Below are 10467 nucleotides of genomic sequence, written 5' to 3' on the forward strand. Positions count from 1 at the left end.
GAGGAAAGGGTAGGAAGAGACGAGGGAAGGGGAGTGAAGGGAGGGGACAGGAGTTGGGGACACCCTGAAGACCTGCAGGGCGACTAGGGCACCTTCTCCCCAAGCTGGAAAGAGAGCATGCCTAGATCACCCTGAATCTCCTTCATGGAAAAGGCAGGTCTTCCTGGAGGAAGAGCACGAGAGTCCACAAGGGGCTGCCTCCTGGGAAGTTATGGAAACAGGGGCTGTTTCCGAGATGGTTTGCCTTGGTATGTGAAAAATTTTTCCTGCTTAGATAGTTGGCAAACATCTTAGAGGCAAAATGGAATTTATTAACAGAAAATATTTGTCAAGGATTGTTTCCTCCCCCCTCCCTCTGTTCTTGTCTTCCCTTTCTTTCTCTTTTTTTTATCTTCCTCTTCCCAGGGTGGAGGACTTCATCAACAAGCTTCTTTCATCTTCCTTTGCGGTTTGGATATTTAAGCCTGGCTTGAAAGAAGAGGGAGATGGCTTTAGGGGAAATGCTCGGCCCTCTGCCCACAGGATGGCTTCCTTCTCTAAGTGCAGGTGTCAGCTTTCTGCCCCAGGAAGAGCTGGGACTGATATGCAATTGCCTTTCCAGAGGAATTCCTTCTGTTCACACTGGCATGGTCTGGGAGCCCCGCAGACCCGGGCCAGAATCCATGCTCTACCACTCATTAGTCGTGTAGCTCTCATCTTTCGTGGGCCTCCATTTCCTTAGGAGTAAAAGGAGTGGTGGCTGATCCTTATCTCTTGCTTGTCCTGAGGATAAAATGAGAAAGTGCCCATTAAGTGTCTGGTACAGCATCTGGCCCAGAGTAAAACTTCAGTGGATGTTAGCTCTTCTTCTGACACAGGACAGAGATCCTGGTGGTAACCTGCTCACGGGGGTACCCAACTAAAGATTAGAATATGGTGGCTTTGGGCATCAGAAATAAAGGAGAGGTAAGATCCAGCTTTCATGAAACCTATGGTTAACGAGAGGTAGCAAAAACAAATAACGTTTATTGAGAGTTTACTAAGGACCAAGTGTTCTAAATACCCTACTGGCATTATTTAACCCGCCATCCTACCATTATCCCAAAGTTAATGGTAGGAAGTGGCTGAACCAGCATTTGAACTCAGACCATCTGGTTCCCTAACCTGCTTTCTTAAGCATCGTGAATGCTCCATCCCTGCAGCAATGAGAGGGAACCACGGAATCAAATCATTCTAGAAACTGAAGAGGCTTGAGAGAGCAACTTTTCCAGATCTGTTTTGCAGAGGAGGAAAATGAAGCCCAGAAAGGGGAAGTTTTCACCCAAGGCCATGTAGGTGGTGATGGTGGAGCCAGGACTAGAAGCCCAGCATCTAAAATCTCAGGTCAGCTGTCCCACCACTGAGAAAGAGCGGAATGGTCAAATCCACTGGAGAGAGAAACTGCTGGTCGGCCAGACTGACCTTGATAACTGCCAAGTCTTAACTTAAATTCCCAAATGGGAATTCAACCCAAATTTGACTCGCCAAAAAAACAAAAATTTCTTTCAACCACATTTGATTGGGTGTCTGCCATGAGGGAGGCATCAGGGGGTGCCTACACCACGAGGGAGGCTAAAGATGGAGGACCCCTCATGTGTGGAACTGGCAACAGGCTTTGGGCCATGTTAAGCTCATCTCTGATGAGCTGGAACATGGCAACTGCTGCAACATGACTCCAGAAACTGGTGTTAGGCTCTGTGTGGAGATGCAGCCTGTGCCGTGTCTCTTGAGGGGTCAGGAAAGACTCACTTGCAAGGATCCTGAGAAATCATGGGCAGGGCTCAGTTTTTTCCCATCTGGGTGGAGGCCAGCCATACCTGTACACACGGGTACAGCCATACCAGGTCTTAAAACAGTGAAAACACCTGCCCCACTTGGTAAATAACCACTACCTTGAGCCCCACTAGTGCTCCTGGCCACCCCACTTTCTCTCTGGGTGCCTTCATACCTCCTCCCAGTCCAGCAACTAAAGAGTTAACACTTGCCCCAGCAGGGCTCCTCTGGAAGCCTGCTCCTGCCTTCAGAGCTGGCTATCTGTTAAGATTGGTCCAGAACTAAACTCTTTCCTACTCTTTTTAAATAGTTTGACTGTCACCCCTAGATGAAGCTACCCAAATGGAATGAGGCATCTAAACAGAGCCACATGGGGTCCATCTGGGGTGGCTCCCCGGAGGACAAATTCTGCAAGGGAAATCTGAAGGGGTAAGAGATGCAATTTAGTGGCTAGGAGAGTGAGGGTTTGGACAAAAGCTCTGATTAAGGGGCAATCCTCCTGTGGCGAGCTGGGCTTTAAACATAGGGTTCAGGCGCCTTGCACACCCCTCTGCCCTCGGCTGCCCTCTGCGCCCCTCCCTGTGACAGACTCTGAGGGCAGGCCTAGCAGCCAGCGGCCACATTATTAATACTCCTTGATCTGCTGGACTCCCTGTGGCTTCCCTGCCAGCGGCACCCTCCCTCCCCTCATTGCACACGCCTGGGGCTTATGCTCCTAGACAACACGTGCTGGAAGAATGAAGGTCAGAACGGCCGCAGAGGGCTCTGCGGCAACCCACGAAATCCTCTGCCCCGCACGGTCCTCCGAGGTCATCCAGGCAGGGGCGAGGGCAGGAGGCTTTTACTGGGATGCAGAGTTCTTGCAGGGAAAGAGTTTCAATAACTTCCAGGGGACGATGTCCCATATCTTGTGACAGTTGGGAAAGGGTTCCTTAGGTCTTCATCTCAGTTCCTCCCATTCCAAGGGAGAAGGAGCAAATTCGGACCAGAAGGAAGGGAGAGCCAAAGCCCATTCGCCTCCCTATGTTGCTGTGGACATGCAGGGGCCAGATGGCAGCTCACTGCACTGGCTTTGGAGCTGGACAGTCCTGGGTTCACATCCGGGCTCTCCCCCTCACCAGCTGACTGCGTGCGAAAGCCCAGGCTCCTCGTCTACAAGATAGGAGTAATAATAACACAGGGTCCTTGTAAGAATTAAATGTGGTAAGGCTAGAAGGCATGGACCCATGTGACTATTGTTAGCTCCCTTCTGTTCATCATATTCGGCCAGACAAGAAAACGAAAACTATCTCCCATGCCACTCAAACATTCATTAAGTGAGTTCAGAGGTTTTTCTGCCAGCTACGTACTTTCTCACATCTTCACCTGGTCTTCTCTTCCCTTGTTTTCCCCGTCTTGGTCCCCCTGGGAATAAGAGTGAGAGACTCCCAGACAGTCAGGACGTGGTTCCTGAGGCCATGCTGACGTTTCAGAAGGGTGATCCCGGCCACTGTGTCCTCCACATCAGGAGCCTCCCAAATGTGTATGGTGCTTCACCTGGAACTTCTACTTCTAGGAATCAAAGTGAAAACAGTCAAAGATTCAAAGGTTCAAAGATTTAGAGATCTATGTACAAGGACATGAGAGCCATATACATGTATATATGGATATATAGATTCACACGCACATACATATTTGACACGTTTATTTGACATATATATCACGTATATATGTATATATTTAACATATATATCATACATATATATGTCAAATAAATTATGTTAAACAGATTAAATAATTAATTAAATAAATATTTATTTATGCTAGAACACTAAGCCATTAAAAAATTAGTTTTGGGAAAATATTCTTTTAGAGAGAGAGAAAGACTCTCGATATATAAAGTACAGGGAAAAGTCAAGACAGAACTGTATTCGTGGAATGATCTTAACTATCCAATTAGATGTTTGAGTACAGGCAAAAGGCTGGAAGGAAACTCACCAGAATGTGAATTCTGGTCAACTCTGAGTGTTGAAACTGGAAGTGAGTTTTATTTTCTTCATTATGAAAGTAATCCGTGTCCGTTGCAGAAAATTTGAAAAATGCAGAATGGTATAATCAGAAAAGTTTGATTTTAATTTTAAAATATCTTAAAAGAAGAGTGGTTGGTTTCCAGTTGACCCACCAAAAACATCAGCAATCAAAATGATGGCTCCTCTACTACCCGCTATCTGCCTGCAATGTACGCCACATTACCCCATACACACGCGGGCGCGCTCACACGCGCACCCATCCACATACACACGTGCACACACGCACACTCACATGCATGCACACGCACAGAGCACCCCCTGAGATTTCCACCAGGCCTGCGGTGGAGTCCTTTGCAGAGCTGCAAGACCTGAGGCGGAGAAGAAGGTGTCTGCTGGAAGGAGGGACGAGAAAACAACAGGTGGGGCGTGGGGATGCTGAGGGAGAAGAGAAATGAGAAGGGAGGGAGGATGGGCTCCTGGGAATAGACTTCCTGCTGATCATCATCTTCATCCAGAGAGATGAGCTGAGTCTCCAGAGAAAGGAGTCTCCGGGATGGTGGAGGTGGGCGTTGCTTTAAGGAACGCACAAGTGACTGTCTGGGAGGACTTGCCGGGCTTGCTCCCCACTGCCAGGTACGCCAGCTTTCTCTTGCCCAATAATCAACCACCCTATGACTTAGTGGCTTAAAAGAACAGCAGGCACATCTTGTGCTCGTGTATCTGCTGTCTGGGCAGAGCATGAGCAGGCAGCTCGTCTCTGCTCCACATGCCGTCAGCTGGGGTGGCTGGACTCGGGGCTCCAGCTCGGTTCACTCCTGGGACTGGCACGTTGGTGCTGAGCGTCCAGCCAGGGTCATGGGCTCAGAGTGTCGGTTCCTCTCCACGTGGGCCCCTCGTCCCCACCAGCTCCTTTGGCTTCCTCTCCGCACAGTGGCTGTGTTCCAAGAGCAAGCATCCCAAGAGACAGGAAGTGAGAACTGCCAGTGTCTGAAGACCTGGGCCCAGATATTGGCCCAGCACCTCCTCTACCGTATTCATTTGTCAAATAGTCGCACGGCCAGATTCAAGGGGAAGGGAGACGTCCCACCTCTCAAGGGGAGGAGGATCAAAGAATCTGGGGACCATGTTTTAAAACTGCCACAGAGGAGGACAGACAAGGTCAATTCTTGGGGGCTCCTCTAGGCCTAGCTGTTTCCAACATCATGGCGCTCATGAAGATGGATGGGATGAGAAGTTTGTGGGGTGAGCAACATCACACCACATCCCAGGCCTGCTCTGGCCTAGGAAAGGCAAGCCCAGTTTCTCTCTTTGGCCCACTTCCCCAGCCCCCATGGCACGGATCCCTCCAGCCTCTGGGCTCTCCAACTTCCGCCCGCTCTGTGCCTATTGATTCGGAACAACCCCCCATCCCTGACAGTCCCCAGGGCCTGTGTGAGCACACAGAACATGCTGTGACTCCTCAGAGCCAGTTCTAGAAGCCAGAAGATGTCAGAGACCACTTAGGCGTCCCTGGCAGGAGAATCAGGCCACCGCCTCTCAGTGGGAATGATGAAGGGGAGGAGGGAACCGGTTGGGCTTCGTGCAGTCGGCGTGTGGCCCAGTGGGACTGGTCTTCCCATGGCACTTTAACTCCCATAAGCCACCAGATCTCCTCGTGGCTCCTTTACGCCATTTGGCTCTCTGCTGTAAGAAGGAACCTCACTGATGGAGTCCAGCCGCTCGTACTCAGACGACACTGAGGATCAGAGCAGGGTAGAGGCTGACCTGGATCAGAAAAGCCAGGACCAGAACCCCATCCTTCTGACTCCAAGCAGTGCCCCCTCTGCCACCCCATCTCTGAGGGTGCATTCATTCGCTGCTCTCTACGGAGCTTCCACTGTGAGGGAGGAGCTCATCTTTGATGAGAAAATGTTTTCAATCCAGCTCCTCCACCCAGAAACCCCTAACAAGGCATCTGAACGCCTCCTCTGAAGAAGCCAGTGGCTGAGGAGCGCAGACCTGCAAAGCCAAGGCACTCTGGTTCCCATGCCCAAGCCTGTCATCCGCCCCCCCCACCACCCAAAGGGACACTTCCCCAAGTCACCATGCCACCTTTTGTAAAGGTGAGACTTGTGCTTTCTATGACATGACATAGTCAAGGCTGACATACCGTAACTATGATGCTTCCAGTGAATTGCATTAGATCAAGGGATGATGCGGGAAGCTGTGACACGTTGATAGCACAGCCACTCGTGCCCCCTGCTCGCACACACACACCACCCCAGAGGTCCCATGCCCAGGGTGAGAAGCACAGCCCTGGGTGGGGGTTTGGCTGTATCACTCGAGTACTGTGGCCAGCACAGTGGCGGGAAGACTGACACCTGAATGAGGGTGTCTGGGCATGAGAGCCAGGAGCGTGGGAGTTCTGTGGCCATATAGCACACCCCTTCAGAGCACCTGGATGAAGAGGCAAGTGAAGCTGAAATTCTGCTGGGGACCAACTTGCCCAGACATGCCCCTGCAGGCGGCAGGGATCCTGTGCCTCTCACCCTTCCCCCGTGGCAAGCAGAATCCACTCTCCCAATACGAATCCACTCTCCCAATATTTCTGGTTTACGACCATTTACCAAATACTTATTGAACATTGGCTGTGTGCCTGGAGCTGTTATAGACACTGGGAATAAAACGTAAAAACAGGCAAACAAAATCCCTGCCCCTGTGAAGCCGATGATCTCACGGAGGAGACGCCACAGTGTCAGGGGCTGTCAGTGCTATCAAGAACAGTACGGTGCTGGGGGCGCTGCTATAGACACCCTGATGCGGGCAGGTCTCTCTGAGGAGGTGATGTTTGAGCAGAGACCTGAATGGAGGAAAAGAGCCACGAGGAGACCTGATGGCAGCAAGACCCAAGCTGAGGGGGTATCAAGCATCGATGCCCTAAGTGGGGAGGAACTTGGTATTTGAGGCTAGAAGGAAGTAAGGAACGGGGAGAGAAGTGGGAAGTGAACCTGGAGAAATACTCAAGGGTCCCTGTTCTCTCCATGCGGGTGTAGGACTGAAAGGAGGAAGACGTCACTGGCGCTGTTTAGTGTCGACCACGCACCAGGCATCTGTCTTATTCAATTCTCAAAGCCACCCTAAGTGGGCACATGTAGGCTCAGAAGAGCTACTGGATGACACGATATTTAACAGCAAAATTGGGATTTGAACCCAGGTACATAAGATTCCACAGCCCATTCTGTTTCCACTATGGCATGTCGCCTTCTGCGAAACACGCATTTTCTCTTAGAGAATCGAGGCCCTTTTATCTAAGCGGTTACTGGATGGGACACATTGACCCATTGTCTGAACACTGGACAAACCCAGGACAGACGCCTGTCCTTCAGGCCAAATGCAGACAGCAGAGACTCACACTTCCTGGGCACTGAGAGCTCAGCTTCGCCTTCTTTCCCAGGCTCCAGAAGGGCTGCAGGTTGTGTGGGCACGAGATACCCAGCGGCCAGAACAGAGAGAAATGGGGCTGCTCAACGGGCCTATGACCCCACCTCCTCCAGGTTTCTGGACCTTTGAGTCCCCTCTTTCCTGGAATCGAAGGAACACTGAGCAGGCAAATGAAGAGATACACAGGGGCAGAGCCAGGGAAGCAGAGGGCATGCCGCCATTTTTAAACCGCAGAGAGCTCTGTGTCAGTTTTATGGTAACGCCCCAAAACCTCTGTTTTCTAGAGTGAGGGCCTTTGAGAATCAAGGTCAGGAACCGCTGAGTGACTTAGATGGGATGAGTCAACCATATCCGCTCTCCTCCCCCTATCGTGGAAGGACCAGGGACAGGCCAGAGTAGGACAGAGGCTGGCCAGGTAGAGCCCAGGCCTCCACCCATTTGGTCAGACAGTTGGAGCGCGGTGGGCAGAAAGCACAGGTTGAAGCCAGGTTGCTTTAACTCAGCCTAAATGCCAAACCACCAGCCTATGTTCACCCCGTCGGGATATGAAAAAGATTTGGGGAGGGCTGCCACTTAAGACGATAATTGCTTTCCCTCCAGGTGTGAAGATTCAAGATGTATTTTCCATCCACTTAACAGACACAACCTTCTACCAAGCTGCCTTCCAGTCTTCCTCTACTTCTCTTTTTCTTCCTTAGTTTTTTTTCTTTATATACCTTCCTCATCTGTGCTTGCATGTTCTCTCTCTCTCTCTCTCTCTCTCTCTCTCTCCTCTCTCCCCCTTTTCTTCACTATCTAATGCAATGGAATATTTTTCTTTTGGGTTCATGAGGGAATTTCTGACATCTGGCTGAGGCATATGTATTTGTAATATCTGAGTTCTGCCCCAAGAATCTGCCTTGTGACCCCGTTCCTTTGACATGAGATCCCCGGGCAACATCAGATACCCCCAGGCCACCTCTTACCAAGCAAAAACTTAAGAAGAGCTGAGCTTCCAGAAAGATAATTAGGGTATTTTTAAAGAGACGTCAATCATAAAACTTGCTCTTAGCTTCTTTGAAAAAAGTAAACATTAAAGTAGATCAATTTGGGATTCAAGTTTTCAGGGTGGGATTAAAAGAAGCAGATATAGCAGTTCCTGCTAGCAATGGTTCTAAATGCACACCAGCTTCACGTGTCAGATTGTTTTTCTGACTCAATGCTCTTATGCACACCCTCCACCTCACCTTAGAATCAAGGCATGGAGTAGGGAAAGAGGCTTTGTGACCAAGCAACTCTGGTTTCGAATCTTGACTCAGTCACTTACCAGCTATGGATGTAAAAATACTTCTCTGGGCTTCAGTTTCCTCATCCCTAAAACAGAGACAAAAAATAGCCACCTCTTCAGGTTGAAAGGATTCAATGAGATAATGTCTTAAAGCCCTGGATGAATGTGAATTTCCCTCCTTCCCACATCCTTGCCTTGGGTGCGGTAGAGAGATGATTCAAACAGGTATTACCACACCCTTACCACCAAGAAGATTACACTCCTGCTGAAAAGACGACACTTAGTAATATATAATAAACCGCCAAATTGGTGCTAGCTTGAGGATACTCAGCACACCAACGGGAAGGCATAAAGGGGGTGGGAGATGGGCCTTGAAGGACTGGTAGTTTGGAGCAGAATGGAGGTTGGCACTTCAGGCCCAGGTGTGGAGGGAGGAATCAAACGGACATGCCTGTGGGAGGGCAGGAAGACAAGGCAAGACTGACAGGGAGGAGAAGTTGGGGAAGGGAGCCGCACAAAATGACATGGCAGAGGAGGTGCAGGGGCATGATGTGGAGACCTGGGGAAGCCTGGCAGAGGCTGGTGAGCATGATTTCATTGCAAATGGGGTTAATTGTAGGTTCTGATATCATGAGGTCAGAGTCTTCTGGAATGGAATGACAAAGGCCTCCCCTCTACCCAGACGAGAGGCGTGTAGGAGCCGCGAGGGGGAACCATCAGCAAAGGAGGGAATGGTGAGGCTCAGCGAGCAACAGCTTGGAGGAGGAGGAGGTGAAAGGGAGGAGGCACCAGGGATGACTCCTGGTTTGAGTCTGGATAGCAGGGGAGGCCACTGACAACACTGGGGTCTGAGGAGTTAGAAAGGGGGGGTGCCTGAAGAAGAAAGCCGCTGGGTAGATTTGGGGCAAATCCATGTGAGATGGCTGAACAAGGGCCCTCTTGTGGATGTCTCCAGCGAGTGCGCGCCCCTGGAGGGCAGGGCCGGGTTCCCTGCTGTTTAATCCTATCCCCTCCTCTCACTTTCTTCCAGCATGTTTCTTAGAACCTCAGCTGAATTCATCACTCAGCCTGGTGGAGGCAGGAAGTTGTGCCAGCTGTGCAGAGGAAGGCAGAGGTGTGCTCAACACCTGTGTTTCCTATGTCTTAGTTGGGTCCCTGAAACGGCCAGCTAGCAGTCCCTGAAATGTTCAGAGTGTTCAGACTCCCTCACCTTTTTGCTGAAGAAAAATAGGAGTTTCTGGAAAGGATTTGACTCCATATCAGGCAAAGTTCCATGTCTCAGGGAGAGTCAATGCCATAGAGAATCTTAAGGTCCTAAGGTGACTTGGAGGGGCTCTTTATGAGCTCTGGATAATATCCTTCCTCGATTACGTGTATTCTAAAATTCTCCCAAGGTGGTAAGCCGTCTTTTCTCTTTCTTTCAGGTATCTCGGATGAACGGTCAGGGATACCTTGGATGAGTCCTCTTGCCCATGCAGCTGCCCCCGGAAGCCCACCCTTACCTGCTGCCATAGTTCCCCACAGCTTCAGCTGGCAGAGCTGCGTGAGACTCTGGGCACCAGAATAGCAAGCAGGCCCGGAGGCAGCCAGCACCAGGAATCGAGGAAGGGAGTTCCAGATGGAAGCAGCAGAGTGTAAAGATGCTTGACTGCAGGCCAGCCCCAGGGCGGGGGAGAGGTGCGGGGGCTTGGAATGCCCTAAAAGGTTCCAGACCAGTGGAGAAAGGCTGCTAGGAAAGGCTGAGAGCATCGGCACGCAGACCCAAAGGAACGTCTGGTATTCAGCGTCTATGTTAATAAGATTTGGGGACCTTCGGACTCCCCAGAATTGAAATCACCTTCACCCTAAAATTCTCATGTCCACCCTCCAGCCTCCTGCCAAGACTACCAAAGCAGTGTTTCTTGAACAGAGATGAAAATCTGCCACAACTCTTGCAGGTCATTTGTTCAAGACCTCCTAATACTTCTATTTCCTTCTATG

General features: G+C 50.5%; 1 long non-coding RNA gene across 1 annotated transcript; it reads right to left on the reverse strand.

Moving 5' to 3' along the window:
- Positions 1–345: 345 nt before the first annotated feature.
- LOC124228436 (uncharacterized) lies at positions 346–10066 on the reverse strand. The gene is made up of 4 exons (XR_006885714.1): positions 9990–10066; positions 8527–8573; positions 3141–3342; positions 346–762 (listed from the first exon to the last, which is right to left on the reverse strand). It is a non-coding gene; the product is annotated as an uncharacterized LOC124228436 (long non-coding RNA).
- Between the last annotated feature and the right edge of the window lie 401 nt (positions 10067–10467).

The sequence above is a fragment of the Equus quagga genome, chromosome 17, assembly GCF_021613505.1.
Source record: "Equus quagga isolate Etosha38 chromosome 17, UCLA_HA_Equagga_1.0, whole genome shotgun sequence".
Lineage (NCBI taxonomy): Eukaryota > Metazoa > Chordata > Mammalia > Perissodactyla > Equidae > Equus > Equus quagga.